This window comes from Stylophora pistillata, chromosome 1 (genome assembly GCF_964205215.1).
Source record: "Stylophora pistillata chromosome 1, jaStyPist1.2, whole genome shotgun sequence".
Lineage (NCBI taxonomy): Eukaryota > Metazoa > Cnidaria > Anthozoa > Scleractinia > Pocilloporidae > Stylophora > Stylophora pistillata.
Genome location: NC_142519.1, coordinates 41,876,613 through 41,895,608, shown reverse-complemented (window position 1 = coordinate 41,895,608; position 18,996 = coordinate 41,876,613). Strand labels below are relative to the sequence as shown.

At 39.8% G+C, this 18,996-nt stretch overlaps 1 pseudogene; it reads right to left on the bottom strand.

Moving 5' to 3' along the window:
• The window catches only part of LOC148742595 (uncharacterized), a 99,105-nt pseudogene that overhangs the window by 78,923 nt on the left and 1,186 nt on the right, over nt 1-18,996 (bottom strand).

The window sequence follows — 18,996 nt, the reverse complement described above, 5'->3', positions numbered from 1 at the left end:
GTATTTCAACTCTAAATTGTTACGCAGATTCAAAAATTTCATGTAATTTGCGCGTCAATTTATCATGATTATCATGATTATCATGATTGATATTATTGTTATTATTATTAGGCTTTATCCTTAGAATCCTCAAAATCGGCCCCAGTCTCATCTGGGTCACGGGGTGCCTTGCACATGTATGAATGCCATCCACCAGAGGAGGAGCAGAACTCCGAAACACAATCGTACAAGGTCAAAAGAATCATTCACATATTTTCTTCAAATAATGTCAAATTCGCTGGATTGAATGAATTCTGTTGCTTATATTTGTGTTGATCCCGGCACTTGCTACCGAGCGTCCGGAGTGTCCTCCCAAACTTACATGCCATTTAATCCAGTGCGACGGTACCACAGCTTAACTAAACAAAGCAGCTAATTGTAAAGAGGGTTTTGTGTTGTTTACAATCAGGCCGTAACTTCGCAGAACAGAGGTAGGAGTTTTGAGGGGCCAGAGTAGGATAAATTTTGACATCTAACATATGAACATCGCTCAAAGAGGAATTTTTTTTGGATATTTGTCTGTTCAAAAAGCCAAACCGAGATAAAAGAGAGGAAAAGCTCAAAACAAACCCTCTCTTCAAATCTGCTGATGAAGGAACTAGAGTTACACAATAGATGGAACAGTGGCTGACACTGATAAGATATAGTTTCTTGTTTCGTTTCAAAATTATCGAGCTACAACAGCTGATTCGGTCAGTTTTTCTGTTGTAAAACATCAACAGAAAGCTCCAGCGCAGACATATAATATCGATTTGAGTCGTTTGAACGCAGGCATCGGAAAAAACTTTTACAAGCAGAGTAATTGAAAGAAGCCCTAGCTCGCCTCAGCGCACTGATTCGTTCACATATTTCAGTAAGATTTAGCGCGTTCGAGGCGGCGACGGCAGATAAGCTACCCGGGTTCTTTAAAAAGCGTTATCTTAAAGAATAATGTTGAGTTAGTCCGTCGTAATTAATATGAATTATAATTCGGATAAAAAGGAACTGTGCTAGGACATCTTCATAATGCACAACAAAGTAGATAATTTACAAAATCTTGATATGGCATGAATCATGGGCTGCTATTTTTAACGTAATCGAAACAATCTTCACCTCCACCACTGAAATTTAACTTGGCTTTACTAATTTTCAATGAACCTGAGGCCAAATTGTATTGCTTATTCTGTCTTTTCTGAGGTTGATAAATCTGCACATGCAAGTAACAATTTGAAAACCGCGAGACGGGGATTTTGATGAATTAGCTGGAGTTATCAAATTGACATGTACAGAAGTGGTAAACAGCTTGTTAAATAAACTTTAGGGCTATGCTTTGACCTCCGTATGGTTCATTATTTAAACATTTGAAGTTGTTTACCGATTTGCAATGGTTAATAAGGATTAATCGTCTCTTGCGATCGCCGTAACTTTACATGCTATCTTCCCTCTACATTTACCCCATCAATAGTTTTTAACCGTCTTGTTTTCTTTTGAACTGGGCAGATTTTGTCTGTTGGACAGGTCCCTGCAATCAATATGGCACCAGAACGAAGCGTGAACTCTTCTGCCTAAAATAATGTTTTCCTAAATTCTGAAAGCATACCATACATTTTCAAGATGCTATGAACGTTTCCTTCAGTTACTCAAATTCACATTAATGAATATTAAATTAGTTTGTCTTTTCTCTACCCAGGAGATCCCGATGCAAAATAAAATCCCTCAATCAGCTGGCCAACATTTCAAATCGTCTGGTTTTCTGAGCAGTGCCACAATTTTTTAATAGGACGAATACTTAAATCAGATGCATTGTTTGACGAAAATGCGACGGAATCACAACTTGAAAGAAATGGAGGACAAATATTTAGATCATCTTTTGTTAAAATTGTTCCAGCCTCGCTGATCATATATTCCAACCGTCTAATGAAACAGGAAATGACCAGGAGTAAGTCGAAAGCGCAAGCACTTAAGGACCTAAGGGAGTCATTCAGAGTTGGTAAAGGTCGAACAGGTGAACAGTAAGGCAAATGTTAGCATATGCAATAAAATTGCGGTTGCACTGGAGATTTTTCAGTGGCGGTTGTCCTAATGCGGTCTTGGCAGCGTTTTAGTGGTTGCTCTCAAGCGATTTGGAGCGTTTTTGTGGCAACTGACTTTGAGCTTTCATCAGCGGCGTTATAGTGGTTGTCCTCCTCCTCAACTTTTTATCAACGGTTTCCACTGGTTGTCTTCAAGCGTCCATCAGCGGTTCTATAGCGTTTGTCTCCAGGCCTTCATCATCGCTGTTGAAGCGTTTACATTCAACCGTACCTGAGCGGTTTAATAGCTGTTGCTTTCGAGCAACAGCAGATTTTTACAGCGGATGCACTTCTGAAGGTTTTTTTTTTTCCTTTTTTTTTAAATGGATTTCTTAAAACGGTAATCAGCCGTGTCTTGACAATTGTATTCAAGCATAAACCAGCGGTGTTGAAGCGGATGTACACAAACCGTTTTTTAATATCGTTTTTATGATTGTAATTCAAGCGTTTATTAGCACTGTGGTTGTCTTACAGGATTTACCAGGTGTGTTCAAGTGTGGTGGAGGTCTCTAGGGGTTCACCAGCGGTGATGCCGCGTTTCAACTGTTCCTGAGTGGTTTATTAGTTGTCGCCTTCTAGTGGTGTTACAGGAATGCGCCTGTGAGCTGTTTTGTAGAGGATGTCCTTAAATGCTAATCCCTGGAAGTTCTTTTCACTCACTATGGGGCATTTTTGGATGGTTGTCTTGCAATTGCTATGATACCGCTGATGAACGGTTTAAGAGTCTGCCCACGAGATGACCGGGTAGGCATGACACATGCCATCTCACAGATTTCTTTCAAACTTTCACAGATTTAGTTCGAGCTCTCGGCTTATTCTGAGTTATTAGAGTTCCCACATCAAATCCCTAAATTTGACTCGAAAAATGCACTTTCAAGAAATCTCTCTCACACCAACAAAATGCGATGGATTTTAATTCCATTTTGTCTAACGGTTAATTGAACCTTTAGAAAATGATCGCCTAAAGTTGGAATAATTTAATATATCAGGATATCACAGATTTCTTTCAATCTTTCACAGTTTATGAGGGTCACTAATTCATTCAAGAAACCAGATTTAGTTCGAACTTTCGGCTTATCCCTGAGTCATCAGTTCCCACATCAAATCCATAAATCAAGCTCGAAAAATGCACTTTTCAACAAATATTTCTCACACTAACAAAATGCGATGGATTTTAATCGTACTTTGTCTAGTAGTTTTTTGGAACCTTCACTAAGAAAACGATCCCTTAAAGTTGGAATATATCAGAATATCACTTCATATATCAGATATATCAGAATATCATTTCTGCCCATTTGGAGCAGTTAAATCACGGTACTGGGTAACCAACTATTCGGAAAAAGAAATAGAAAATAGGTTTTTGTAATTACAAATATCTCCCGTGGGGAACATTGCATGTTGTGCAGAACCATATTTCTGAAGTTGTCCTAGCAAAAGAAACTTCCCCTTTCCCACATTGTACGCTTTTGTTACGCCTTTATAGGCCATCGAAGTTGATCTTTATCTTACCTCTGCGAAAAAGACGAAAGTACCATATTTTCAACGGGTCACTATTCAAAGTTAAACATTAAAAATATGAAGAAATTGGTATTTTCGTTAACAGAAAAAGGACCATTTGCTATCGCACAAAATTTGAAAGCGGTATTTCATCGTGTTGGGGCGTACGAAGCTGCGGATGTTGCATATTTTTTCATTATTTTACGGGGGTGGGGGGGGGCAACACCCCATGTAGGCGTATTTTGAACTTGTCGATAAAAGCTTTTGATAATTTTTGAAAAAGATTCATCACAAAGGTCCTTTAGGAACAATAAAATGAGCGTACAACTAACTGTCTGCGTATTCTTGATACTTATGGTCAGTGGCTCTTGAGAGTGCTGGGCTGAGAGCTTGGAAAGCGTACATTGTGGCGCACATTAGGTCACATCGTACGCTTGCCGAACAAGGGCAACTGTTTTGTTTTTGTTTTGTTTTTTACTGGCACAGCTTCCAAAATATGGTTCTCAACGAGTTTTAACAGAAAAAACTTGTACTTCTTAACTGAGTGGTAGGGCCTGACGGGAAAGTTTTGGCTTGAGGTCACGTGCGACATCCTCGCGCCATAATCAAGTGCCAATTATTTTCCCGTCTGTCCCGCCCAAAACTCAGTCAAAAAGCATTTTATCATATGACCGCTATGTGTTCAAACTTCCAAAAGTCTTGTTTCAACCAAAATTGGACACGATGGACGGGTGCACTCAGGACAACTGCAAAAGCTAAATTTAGCATTTTACCTCAGGGATTTGATGGGGGGACTCTAATACCCCAGGGATAAGCCACGAGCCTGAACTACTCTGGATTCTTGAATGACTTAATGACCCTCCTAAACTGTGAAGGTTTGACGGAGAAATTGGCGAGATGGCATGTGTCTGATGAACGCTTTAAGACATCTTCTTGAGCTGATAAACCTTGAACGCAACCCTTGTAACAGTGCTTATGAACGTTTGTATACAACAGCTACAACACCGCTCATAAAAGCTGGAACAGATCGACTACATGTATAAGACCACCGATGAACAATTCAATACAACCGCTACAATACCGCTGAAGCTAATGGCACAATGCAAATTCTCTGACACAAACGGGCTCCCGAACTCCTCGTGTAGAGCTTTTTGCATTATTATGATCAGGCCGGTGAACTGACACGGAACATTCCTGAATTACAATATGAAATACCGAATTTGTAAAAAAAATTAAGCAATCGTGCCTGTCCAAATTTTCAGCTGAGCCACTGATATCTGTTCATTTTACTTATTTATGTGTAAACTTCCAGACTGCTTTTAGTTCCTCCAGAACTCTCAACAAAAATTTCATAACACACATCGTATACTTACTAAATTTTCCTTTGAGCCACGAACACAAATTTAATTTTAACTGTCAGCTATTAAAGAATGAACCTTTGCCCAGTAACTCCCCTTCATGAGTTTTTCATCCGAGTCTGATAAGATACATGAAGATATGACAAATGACTTTTATTTTAGCCAAAAAAAAAGAAATCACAGCGTTATCCTAGCGTACTCAGAAGCGTTAATGCCAGCAAATACTCTTGGTGGTAGATACTGTAACTTGTTGCTGGACAGGCCCCTATAGTCAACAAGTCAACTGCAAAATAAGCGCTTTCTTAAAAATGTTGTGGAAACTGATGTTTTGTTGGAAGAATATATACTCCTATTTTTTTAAGGTTCCTGTAACCGCCTTAAGCTCAGAAAACCCGACCTTTTCACGTTCTTAAAATTCAAATCAATGAGTGATTGATTATCGGTCCTTGGGGATTACCTATAAGTGGGTTGAAATGTCCTTCCACGATTTGCTTTCGGCCCTCTTGACAATGTTCACATGTTCGAATAAAAACTTCGGCCATCATGAAGATGGCTTAGAAAGCAGCTTTGCTAAACAACAGCTAAATTCTGTTTAAATAACCTGCCTTTTAGACTCGATTGAAAAGCAGTATAAAAAGGTGGTTCCAGACCCTTCACCTAACAGGGGAGGGGGTTCTTAAATGCCGAAATTTTTTCTGTTTAGAGAAATAAGACAAGCTACTAGAACATAGGGAAATACTTAAAATACACAGTTTTTGATACCTTCGTTTCTTTCACCATTTTCTCTAAAACCCTTGATCTCTCGGTCGCCAAAACTGGCAGCAAGCAAGTTAACAACACAAACTTCGGTTTTTTTGAAAGTTGAGCTGACGTATGTACCCTTGTCATGGCGACGTGAATAGATATAAAGAAGCAATTAAAATCGGTTTTGTTTCTTTGTGGAAAAACTAGTCATTAGATTTTCTTTATAACTTGCATGCAACAAGCTTGTAACGATACACACATGTTAACACCATTTTGATAACAATTTAACAGAGAGATCTTTCATTGTCCCTTGTTGAAGGTTCACTCGATTTTCTGGAATTTCCTTTGTTTAAAATCAATTTTTTTCAATACTCCAGTTACTTATCTCCTTAAGTATTTCCGTGCCAAATTTCGTGAAATTGTAATGAGTGGTTCTCAAGAAATAGGCATATTTCCGAGAAAGCAATTTTTCATTCAATCGAAGTGTTTTACTTACTACGCTTGCGCTGCATTTAACTGGGTTCTTTGAGTAACGACGAAAAAGCTGAGAATTGCTGGCTTCACACCAACGTGGTCCGAAGAGACCCTTCCCTTCGACATTAACTTGCCTATAAAAAATGAACCAATTTAGAACAAAGAATTCTCAAGATTTAGGCTTAAATAGGGCTAAAAATACATATCTGAGGATAGTTTATACACCAAGGAGGTTATGAATTGTTTCAAACCTGCGGGTAACTCTCTAGCTTTCAACCACCATCATCTTGAAAACAATGTAAATCAGTGTCTTTACTTAATCGCGCACATGTCAAAGCTCATTTGCATAATTCTAAAACATGACGAAGATACGTCTTTGACCGTTTAAAATTCGTTTGTTTGTCTTCTACGTTAATTACCTTAGGTTTTCATAACAATTGGATAGACATAAATTGCGAGTCGTCCTAAAACGTTGCATAATCGTGATCAGTCGTAACGCTTGCGTGAAAAGGTAAGCAAAGGGCGATCGGAAGGCGATTCCTCGATAATTTTCCTTCAATCAGGTCAATAGCCACGTACAGAGTGGAGAAGATCAAAATTAAATAATCTAGTCTGCCATTCTGGTCATTTCAGACATAAGGTGTCGCTTAAAAGGACACACAAACAAGTTAAAACATGTATGTTATGGTGTTATCAACAAAACAACCTTCTGCAAGAATTCTCGTTGTTTCTACCGAGGTTTAGCACACGGAATGCAATCAAAAGGTCCTCTTTTCTGAACCTTTGCTGCCATAATTAGAGATTTTACGTTGTTACAGTCCATAAAGTTCTTGAGGGACAAGCTTAATCATTCCTTAGGAGGCAAACCCGGCCTGGTATGTTGCGTGACGTGATTATGCCAACTTGTCCACTTGTTCCATGACTTGTTTCGCGGGTATGTAAATTGAAACTTAAAAGTATTTCATGTAACGAATTAGAACCAAAAGTTATAGATGGACTGAAATAAAAGAATTGGGGACGGTAATTGAGCTTACATTGATCTACCTCCCCCTCCCCCTCCCCCCCACCCCGAAGGTTCTAGCATACCTCGATCCAGCCCTCTCGCCTTGGATAAGTCTTTTACCCATGTGTTTGTTTAGCGGAGAGGAGAGGATCTTCAGTTATTGATCTGTTTTGAGAAATTTATCGCACAAAAATGGCTACTTGTTTCATAGAAAGCAAGGATTGTAGTGGATGCGGGTATTTAAGCGGAGCTTCAGTCCTGGTATCTCTCCTGGAATGCCAGGATGACGTATCAAGTAATTTGAAGTACCATCTATCCTGCGAAATCCTCGAGTAGGAGTCAATTTTGCTTCACTACGGTCATTTTGGCTCCGAAAAAGGAAAAAATAAAGCGGACGTCTCTATGTTCTAAACATCGGAACGTTTTGGGAAAACACTGGAAATGCGGTAGAAGTACTTGTCAGCATCCAGAGCACAAAGGAACATATATGGCAGTGAAAGGTGGCCGAGTATTCCCCGCCAGACTGGCTAGAGATGTTTTCGAAATTTTTGGAATGATAGTTCCAGTCGGATCACGTGAGTACTTTTTTCAATTCCTTGAATGCGAAGGTTATTATTTTATTAAAAATTGATTTGTGAGGGCCTAGCTACACCAGCAGGCAGAGTCTCCACAAGATCAAAAGACAACTTTTTTCGTGACAAAATTTTATCTCTTTTTTTGCATCCGCTCAAGTTTAAAGTGCTACTGAAACGAAATTTTAGTATCTGAAATATTTGCTCTAACCTGTAGTTTTGAATATGCTGATCATCATGAGATAATTTGCTTTGGCCAAAAAGAAGCGAAAGATATCTTTTTTAACCGTTCAAATCAATAATTTTACACAAAGCCATGTCCGGGCCCTGATACCGAGCGAAATGGATTGATGACGTCACTGGTTGTGTTCACTCCGATAGCGTGGTTTATTTCACTCACTGTTTGTTTGTATTCGGGGGCGAAGGAGATGGCAGACATTGAAGTTTTGTCAAGTGAATCTTCTTTTGAACGAAGCGAAGTTGTCTCCAGTAGCGAAGAGGAAGATGGTGGCGTAAAATGGGGTTGACAGGCCTACACGACTCCCAAGCGTGTGTTTAGAGTAGCCTATTCAAAGTTTAGCCCTCACGAGTATGTCTTTGAGCGACCGCCCTCTTTTGTAAGATACGAGCGGCGGATTTTTGTATAGTTCGCTCAGTAGTGGTTGTGTTTCTATTAAATGCCAGTTTTTCATGAGAATTTGCTTTATGTGTGGCACTGAGTACGCACATCAGGGATTGCGTCTTTTTCGAACCGTTCGCCTTTGTAGATGTACAGCTATTTTTTTTACTGTCTCGATCGTTAAGTTGTCTGGATTGCTTTCAGCTTGCGCCACGCGCGCTGACTCGATCGTAGTACAGTTCTTAGTGTTCAGTGTTCCAGCCGTTTTGGCTCGTTTTCTTTTCTTTATTTCGGTATTAAAACGAACGATTTCACGTTCATAGAAGCACATGATCGCCTTTACTGTTTCTTGCTCCGCGTTGTTAAGGATTTGCTTTATCCCATTTTTTAAATCCTCGTCTGCTCTTATTTTGGCCCTCGCCCTATATTGTAGGGATTCTGAGCATGTTCTGCCAGGCATTTGGTACAGAGGGATTTGTTCGTTATCCTCAGACTTGCCGATTAGATCATCTTCAATTTTGCTCCCTATCCAGGCGAACCTCTCGCAAATAGCCAAGATGCCGATGTGGCCGCCGATGAATAAGACGAAGATGGCATTTTGCCCGAAATCCTCTTTTTCGGCCTCCCAACATGCAAGCCACACTCCATGCTTTTACCCTTCTTTCACAGAAGTACTCAACCAGTGACGTCACAGGGCTGTTTTGGCCGCGCCAAGATGGCCGCCAATTTTGATCTCAGCCGGTCAACTTCGAAAAGTGTACTTTCCGGTATGCGTTCGCCCAAAAAAAGTACACAGCGTTTGCAAATAACGTTCAAGCTCTATTATATTGCAAAAATCTCGGATATGAAAATTACGTTTCAGTAGCACTTTAATACGGCTTTGTTTATTTAGTCGATTTTTCCCAGTTTTCACACGGCTTTAATTGTTTATTTACTCCATTTTGTCCGGTTCTCATCCGTGAAAAATTTGTCGGCGGCATGGTGGGAGATTTGCCCGCCGGAGCCAAAATTTTTAAAGTCGAGACAAACCATTCACCATTGTAAAGTATTGGTGATGACAGAAAATATTTCGAGATAGCCAATTTTTATGTTGGTGCGGTAGGCCAAACAGTGTTAAAAGTTAGGAACCGTTTTACAAGGAAAATTTAATTAAGCCTTGCTACTAACATTTGCAACAGAGTGAAAAAATGTCCAATTATTTGCTCTGGATACAAGTAATTAGAGAGGAACAGAAGTAAACACAAGAATAGGGAAAGGACGTCCAAATGAATTACAATGAATAAAAAGGAATAATTGAAAAAAAGAGCGCGAGAGAGAAAGAGAGAGAGAGAGAGGGGGGGCGAGCCAATTCGTAGGTTTCGTTCAGTTTAAGTAACATAACAATGCGCAACATCAAAAAAACAAGGCGTTCATTTTAAAAAAAAAAGATGAAACAACGATGATAACTGTATCAATTAAGATGGCAACCAGAGAATATAAACAGTTTATAATCTTAGGGATGGAAATGACCATAACGATAACTTTTTGCGTGTAAGATTGTCAAATTAGGTGGCATTTTTAAAAATAACTTTCTTGTGTACATTTCAGCCATCTGTAGCAGCTGCAGAAAGTTACATAACAGCCGGTTAAAGAATGAGTGGCTTTTGCTAAGGACATCAGTGGAAGAAAAACGAAATCTAGCTGAAGATAAGGGTTCTTGTGGCACAGCATACTTGTCGAGGCACGTATATCAATAACTTCATGCGTCCCACATGCAAGAGATCTCTAATGCTTAGCGCAATCAGTCCAACGGTGATAAATGTTATCAATTACTGATTGCCTTGCCTGATTTTGACTTTTCAGGAAGCAAAAAGGGAGGCAAAATCGGCGATGTTTTCTATTCCAGATTAAGAAGTCGAGACATACAACCGGGATTCCACTTGGACTCCTCAGGAAGTGGCATGAAATGGCTGAGACTTTTTCAAACGGTGACTCGTCAGATGAAGAAGAAACCGATGGGCACGTGTTAAAGACCTACAATGAGGTTATGACAAGGACTGCCTCACTCACAGGACAAAAAGTAGAACCGGTTTCTTCTGGGCTTTAAAAGGAATGGGAATAGGTAACAACAAATGAAAAAGCCCTTTGTTTGGATCACGTGGAAGAGACATGTCGCCCTGTTTGCAATGCAATCGCTTTAAAAGACTGCGAAGAGTTATTGCAAGCATTCAAGGCTCCAATAACAAATGAGGTTTGCTTGGTTGACTTGAAGTTGCTGATAACCGCATACAAACAGGCACCTTCGATTAACTTGAAAACACAGATCTTGAGTATCTATGCAACGAGCTATTCAACGAAATTCTTAAAGAAAATGCACCAGCCCTTTGAAAAACTGAGCGATCGACAAATTAAGAAGGCAAAAATGTCGAAGCTGGTTTCAACGTCAACAAACTGCCACACCGCAGAGTCCGAATAGACCTAGTGAAACTTGATCGTTTTCTGTCTTTTGTGCACCAATCATTTTTTAAAAAGGTGTGGCCTATGGAACAAGGACTTTAAAACTTGACTCTGGGGATCGTCTTGTCCTGCCAAATGTCATCAGAATTGCTGGACGATCAACGATAATTGAACAATCTCTCAGTTAAACACTGTTGCGAGGAAGTCTTTGACCCCCTTGAAAAATCAACGCTTTACAGAATTTTGCAAGCAAGAGAGCCCTCACAAAGGCGATCCCTTCAAGGGCTGTACAACACTGCTGCAAGCGGAGCGGAAGGGTTTGAAGCAACGCACAAGATAGTGGAGGAACTGGAAGAGGGCGGGGCAACTTCAACGGGGTGTGAAGACGTTCGGAAAAATCTGAAGGATGCAAAGCAATACCTGAAGACAGCGTATGGGATGCACTGTCAAGAGGATAGAAGTCCTTTCCTTGACCATTGTATGCGTGTATGCGTTTTTCTCTAAGCGATCCCCAAGACCCTGAGTTTCAAGGAAATTGTTCCCATGAACCTCAAGCTAGCTGTAATAGTTGTAAAAGTTTGAAATCCGTGATTCAGGAAATCGGAAATGAAACTGAAATTCCTTTGATAACTTTTGACAGCACAGAGAAGAAAGAAGACCGGAAACATGACCATGGTTAAGCTAGAGAGGGGATTCTTTAGTGGAAGGCGCATACAATCTGGACAAAGAATCAAGAGAGAATAAAACAGAAGTTGCTCGCGTCCCTCGGAAAAAATGCCTCCTTCATTGTCATGCTGGGCCATCAAATTCATCCAACTAAAATACGGGGAAAAGCAGTCTGAGTGGTTTGGAAAAAAAGGAATAAACTGACATATCAGTTCAGTTATTACGAGGAATGCAGAGGACAACGGCCTTGAGATTATGTCATATGTTCACCTTTTTGAAAGCTGTGCCCAAGACTGGAACACGGTCTACGCAATTCTAGAAAACCTTCTCGGTAACATTAAACAGATCAAGCCTACAGTAAATGAAGTATTTTTGCGATCAGATGGCGCAGGCTGTTACCACAACAACAATCTAAGTGTAGCTGCCTCTAACGTTGGTTCACGCGCTGGAATCAAGGTGATGAGGTAGATGAGAATGCTTTTTGATTACAACGCGAAAACATTCTTTCCAAAACATGCAAATTCATAGCTTGATCGACTTCAGAACTTTTAAGTTAAAGCTTTCTTGCTGTCTCTGTTCATTATAGTAACTTATATTTCAGAGCCGATGCAAACAATGTTGATCAAACTCTTTCAATAATACATTGCAGGAACATAATTATCCTCTCCACCCTTAAAACGTCGCATACCACCGACCCCCCTGCTTAAAGGCAGGTTAAAACGTATTCTCAAGTTAATTAACCTCTCTAGTTCACATGCTATTGCTATACGCACAATACGTGTCGCGAATGAATGATTACTTTCTCAAAGGACATCCTGAGAGAGTTCAACTGCGGAGGTATTTATTTATTGCGAAGTTGCCCTTTTTTATTGATTTCTCTTTAGAATCGTTAAAAGTATAATCTTCATATTAACATTTTCATGATGAGTAGAATGTGTTCATAGAGGCAGGAGAATACACTAAGGCTACCTAGTAATATCTGTATTAGTATGGCAAGTATTGATAGATCAGTTATTCCAACCGAGATACTTCCTTTTCTAATTCTCAAGCTATGATTTTTCTGAACCACAATCTGGCAAAAATGTTTGCCAACGCATAATCAGTCCAATGAAAGGGGCAATTCCTAGATATTGCAATGAAGGCCATAACATTATGACGGCAGCTGACCTGCACGTAGCATTAAAAGTGAGACAAGTGATAGGAACGTCAGCTGCTGTTTGCGAAATTGTTAGTGATAGAAAGGAACTCAGAATTAAGGGCATCAATAATTTCAGCTTTTTCTACAATTCTGCGTATGAAAAGGATGGTCTTTGGCTCTCAAAAGCCAATGAGGTCGGTATGGACAAAGTAATACCATGGTCAGAGCTCATCCTTGAGAAGCAAGACCCCAATGTGTCAAGGGAAGTAGACAATCATGGTTTCTTCGCCCCAGCTCCACGGCCATAAAACAGAATCGCAACCATAGCAAAAGTTCCAGCGATGATAAAGAGGACATGCTATTTCACTGCCCAGAACAAGATTGCTGCTCTTAGTTCACTTCTTCAGAAGAACTCCAAGATCATGTGCACCTCGGGGAGCACAGCAAGAAAGAAGCATCAGCGAGCCTTTACGACGGCCTTAGACGTGACTGGGCAATGAAATTTTCCTCCCTAACTCTTGAATCAAAGATGGCAACACCCGAGGTGACGGGCGAAGTTGAAATGACTAAAGTGTACAAGATGGGCTGGGCCCTTCAGTGACCGGAGGGTAGTAGAACAAAATTCACCGAGAAAGTGAAAGGGTATCTCTCAAGTAGGTTTCAAACCGGTGAAAGAATGGGCGGAGAAGCCGATCCCGCGCAAGTCGCGGCAGAAATGAGAAAGGCGAGAGAGGTAGATGGTACAAGAAAATTCACCAGAAATGAATGGCTAACGAAGAGCCAAGTTCAAAGCTTCTTCTCGAGGCTTTCTGCTTTGTAACGAAGAAAAACCACAGTCCCAAAAGATTCAGAGCAGGATGCAAACGACGACGATGACCACGACGACGACGACGACGACGACGACGACGAAAGTCTTATCGAAGAAGAAAGCGGTTACCTTGAACACGAAGCAAGGAAAAGGCATGTAGCGGGTGTTATTTCCGAAGTCGGACTTGCTCATCCAATATTATCTGATGGGCATAATATTTGCGAACATGTTACAAATGACACGTTAGAGAAGTTTAAAGTCACCACTTTGAAGGAAATCTGTGCATTTCTTGAAATTTCTTTCAAAGGCAGAGATTTGAAGGCCACCTTACTCAAGAAACTAAGTGACATGGAAACCGAATGTACATGTTTCCAAGAGATTTAGGAAGGCTACTTCTGACTCTGTGTCTCATTCCATTTCATGACTTTCGACCGCTACATGAACTGGTTTTCAGGTATTTTATATGCGGAGATAAATTACATTCGCTGTGGGGATAGTAAGTGGAAACAGGAGCTAAAGGACCTGTCACTATTTATAGCCGGGGTGGAGGATTTTGTGGGGATCACGTGGTTGTTAAGGGAAACGATAAGTTGTCGCCAACAGAAATTAAAGGAGGACTGATGAAAATAGACTGCCTATTTACTGCCATTGTGAGGTGGGGGTTATACGAATATCACATAGCCTTAAGGCGGGTTTAGGTGGAATTTATTGTAATACTACCAACATCCTCCGATTCCCTCCTTTACTCCCTCCTGGTTTATAAACAATGACCGGTCTCTAACTTATAAAGGCTGACAGTTTCGAAAGAAACTGTTTGGGGCTGCGTCGGTGGGAGTAACGAAATAATTTGGATATATCAACAAAGTTGAAATGGTAAATTTGCCACCGTAACGATTACAAAAGCTGACGTTTCGAGCTTTAGCCCTTCGTCGGAGCGAATAGAGGAATAGTGGGTTGTGTGTGCCTTTAAAGGCAGAAAATGGAGCTACGTTTTTGGTGGGAACATGGCAACGAGAAAACAAGAATAAATTAGTGGAATGAAAAGCGTTCGTTGATCCCTGTGGGATTTAGACTGCCAGTCTCTAACTTAGACTGACTGCGTCGCGAAAAGCCTCATACACTTCAAGACAAAAGTATTGAGACAAAAAGATTTAGCCTGGTAATAATGGGAAATGTGGCGGGTGGATTACTAACGTTTCGCTATTATTAACTGCTTGGATATCCTTATCATCAACAAATTACCTTAAAGCTGAGAAGTATGTCACGGAAAGTCTGAACTACCATTTACGAAATTATCTTTATGCAGGAGGTTGTTTTGTAAATAACACAGTAACATACGTGTATTTTAACTTGTTTGTGTGTCCTTTTAAGCAACACAGTGTGTCTGAAATGACCAGAGTGCCAAATTGTATTCTATCATTTTGATCTTCTCCGCTCTGTACGTGGCTATTGACCTGATTCAAGGAAAATTACCGAGGAGCTTCTGATCGCCTTTGTTTACTTTGTCGTGCAAGCGTTACGACTGATCATATTTATGCAGCGTTTTAGGACGACTTGCTTTTTTTTCCATCCAATTGTTATGAAAACTTAAAATACTTTACGTAGAAGATAAACAAATAAAGTTTGAACGGTGAAAGACATATCATATATCATTTTTCAGAATTATGGAAATGAGCTTTGACACGTGCGCGAATAAGTAAAGACATTGATTTGCGCTGTTTTTAAGAGGATGGTGGATGAAAGCTAGAGAGATACCCGCAGGTTTGAAACAATCGGTGACCTCCTTGGTGTATAAACTATCCTACGATATGACTGTTTAGCCCGATCTACAACCGCATTTTGCGAATTCTTGGTTTTAAATTGGTTAATTTTTGATATGCAAATTAAGGTCGAAGGGAAGGGTCTCTTCTAATCAAGCTGGTATGACTAGGATTTCAAGTGAAGTTTCCATATTTTGTCTGTGAACTGATTGAACATAGCACTTGAAGCAAGAGAGAATTCCGTGAACTATAACATTGCAGTCGCAGCGCGCTCGACAAAGCTGTGAAATCTCTTTTGGTCAAGCCAATAGTCAATTCTCGCTTACGGTGAGGCAAAAAAAGAGAATTGGAAAACAACCAAACTATTTTTGAAATGTATGTCCTAAACCCTTTTCATAGGAAAAAATGAAGGAAAATTGTTTTGGACGGGAAATCGAGAGGACCGCTCTTAGCGGGAGTGGCACTTAATTATGCTGATAAAGAAACTAGAGTTGGGTGATCAATGGAACAGTGACTGACATTGTGAAAAAAATGGTTTCTTGCTCTGTATCAAAACAGATGATTCAGTCAGGTTTTTTTATTGTAAAACTTCGACAGAAAGCTTTGGTACAAACATGCTCTGTCGATTTAAATCGTTCGCTCGCGGCAATCAAGAAAACATCCACTAAGGGTTTGAAAGAAACTTTGTTACAGCGTGCTGAATTGTTCATGCACGTATTTTTGTGAAAAGTCGGGTGTTCGAAGCGACAGCAAATAAGTCGCAAACGCTCCTTTTAAAAAAAAACATCATGTTAAAGAATAATGTTGATCCGTTGTGATTAATATAAATTGTAATTCGGATAAAGAGAAACTCCACGACTATAACGTTCGCAAAATGCATGACAAATAAACAATTCACAAGCTCCTGATAGATATAGTTTATGCGATGCTATTTTTAACATTATCGAATGTCTTCATTTCCACTTCTGAAATTTAAACCAGTTTTACTAATTTCCAATGATCCTAAGGCGCAATAGTATTGTTTAATTAGTCTTTCTGAGATTGAAAACATCTGCACATCTAGTATATTTTTTAGAAATAATAATTTCAAAACCATGGGGCACGGATTTCGTTTAATAAACTGGAATTATCAAATTTAAAAAAGTACTTATTGATATATTAACATAAACTTTACGCGCTATCCTTTGACCCCCGTATGGTCCATTATTTAACATCTGAAGCTGTTTATGGAACGAACTAAATTGAACTCGTGTATTGAGAACTTGAAGAAATATTTGAAATCATCTTTATAGCGAGTATTCTGCCAACCTTTCTGTTCACATATTTCAACAGTTACCTTGTGAAACACGAGGCTTTATGTGATCTTATATGAAGGAGTTTGATACAGTTAGAAAGCAGCGGCTCCTCGGTGATGTTTGGCTCTTTAGTTAGCCTCTGGTAAATTGATCGTTTTCCCTTTTTTTCTTTTATTCTTAGGCAACCTCGGTTTACAGTAAAAGAGGCTTACTTACAGCTTTAAGCTCCTCCAGGGAGAAGTCCTAATGTCGGCAAACACTCCTGGCGGTAAATCCTGTAACTGGTTGTTGGACAGGTCCCTGAAATCAATACGGCACCTCAGCGGCGCGTGACTCTGCTGTCTAAAATAATGTTTTCCATGGACAATATCTTGAAAGCATACGATACTTTTTCAAGATACTATGAACATTTTCTTTTTCCCCAAATACACATTAATGAATAGTTATTAACTTAGTTTGTCTTTTCTCTACCCTGGAGATCCTAATGCGAAATAAAATACCTCAGTCAAGTGGCAAAATTTTCACGTTTCACATTGGTTTTCTGAGCAGTGGTACAATTTTTAAAGAGGGCGAATACATGCAGTGCTTGACAAAAATTCAACGGAATCACAACTTGAAAGGAATGGAGAACATTGAACTTTTTAAATCATCTTTTGTTAAAATCTTTTAGTGGCTTAGCTGGTCCTATATTCCAACCGTTTAATGAAACGCGAAGTGACCAGGAGTAAGTCGAAAGGGTAAGCAATTAAGGACTTAAGGGAGTCTTTCGGAGCTGATAAAGGTGGAGCAGATGAACAGGAACGTAAATATTAGCATATGCAGCAGGAATATCGGTTACATTGTGGGTTTTTTAGTGGCGGCTGTCTTCATGCAGTCCAGAACAGTGTTTTAGTGGTTGCTTTCAAACGATTTTGAGCGTTTTTGTGGCAACTGACGTTGAGCTTTCATCAGAGGAATTTGACTACAAAGATAAAGCTTTAAGGTGATGTAGAATTTTATTTGTAAATATATATGGCAGACTCCTTTATAGGCCATCGAAGTTGATCTTTATATTACCTCTGCGAAAAAAAAGGCCATCTGCTGTCACACAAAATTTGAAAGCGGTATTTCATCGTGTCGGAGGCGTACGAAGTTGCTGAAGTTTCATAATTTTTCATTATTTAACGGGGTGGCGCAACAGCCATGTAGGCGAGTTTTGAACTTGTCGATTTATCGAAGAAAGCGAAGCGCCATAGAACCTTTTGAAAATTTTTGAAAAAGGTTCTACGAAATTTTGTAGCTGTCGGCGATTTCTCAATATTTATGGTCAATGGCTTTTAAGTCTGGTCGGCTAAGAGCTTGGAACTGGCGTACAATGTGGCGCACATTAGCTCACAGCGTACGCTTACCGGGCAAGGGAAAGCGTTTCTTTCAACTGAGAGTTCCTAAAAACGGTTCTCAATTAGTTCCAACAGATAAAAATTTGTACTCATTAACCGAGTTGTAAGGCCGCACGGGAAAATTTTGGCTTGAAGTCACCCGCGACATCCTCGCGCCATGACCGAGTGCCAAATATTTCCCGTCTGTCCCGCCTAAACTCAGTCAAAAAGAATTTTATTATATGACTGCTACGTGTAAAAATGCCGAAAATTTTGTTTCAACCAGAATTGCACGCGATAGACGGTTGCACTCAGGACGACTACAAAAGCTAAATTTAGCATTTTACTACAGGGATTTCATGTGGGGGGGGGGGGGGGGACTCTGATACGCCAGGGATAAGCCAGGAGCCTGAACTACACGGGATTTTTGAATAACTTAGTGACCCTCCTAAACTGTGAAAGTTTGAGAGAAATCGGTGTGATGGCATGTGTCTGAGGAACGCTTTAAGACATTTCTTGAATACAGCTGATAAACCTTGAACGCAACCGTTGTAACAGCGCTGATGAACGTTTGTCTGCACTGAGCAGCAACACCGCTAATAAATAATGGTAATTGAACTGAGTAGAGTGCAATTTGTATAGGTAATCACATGATTTCGAGTGCAATTTGGGATAAATAAGCACGAGTAAATTCTTTCAAAGACTAACAAAATTGCATTAGCCCGTAGGGCGAGTGCAGTTTGTGGTCTTTGAAAAAATTTACAAGTGCTTGTTTATTCCAAATTGCACGAGAGAATTATGTGATTATGTATTAATAATATACATGAAAAAATACGAGTTAGCGCGCGTCACGTGCAAAAAAATAATTTACTCAAACCATGCAAGTGACATTGACCTTGACATTGACCTTGACATTGACGTTGACCAATCATTCTGACCAATCAGAATGTCTGGTTTGTTTCTTTCTTTGCACTGAATTAGCCCTCTACTGCACTGAATTAACTTTCTTCTGCACTGAATTAACTGAAAACTGCATTCATGTTAACCAATCAGAACTGAGAAATTTCTTCATGTATATTATTAGGGCTGAAAAGATATGCGTGATTTCAAACCAAAATTGTACGACACGAGGTTCAATTACCACTTTATTACATCCATTTTGGAATCACCCAAATACA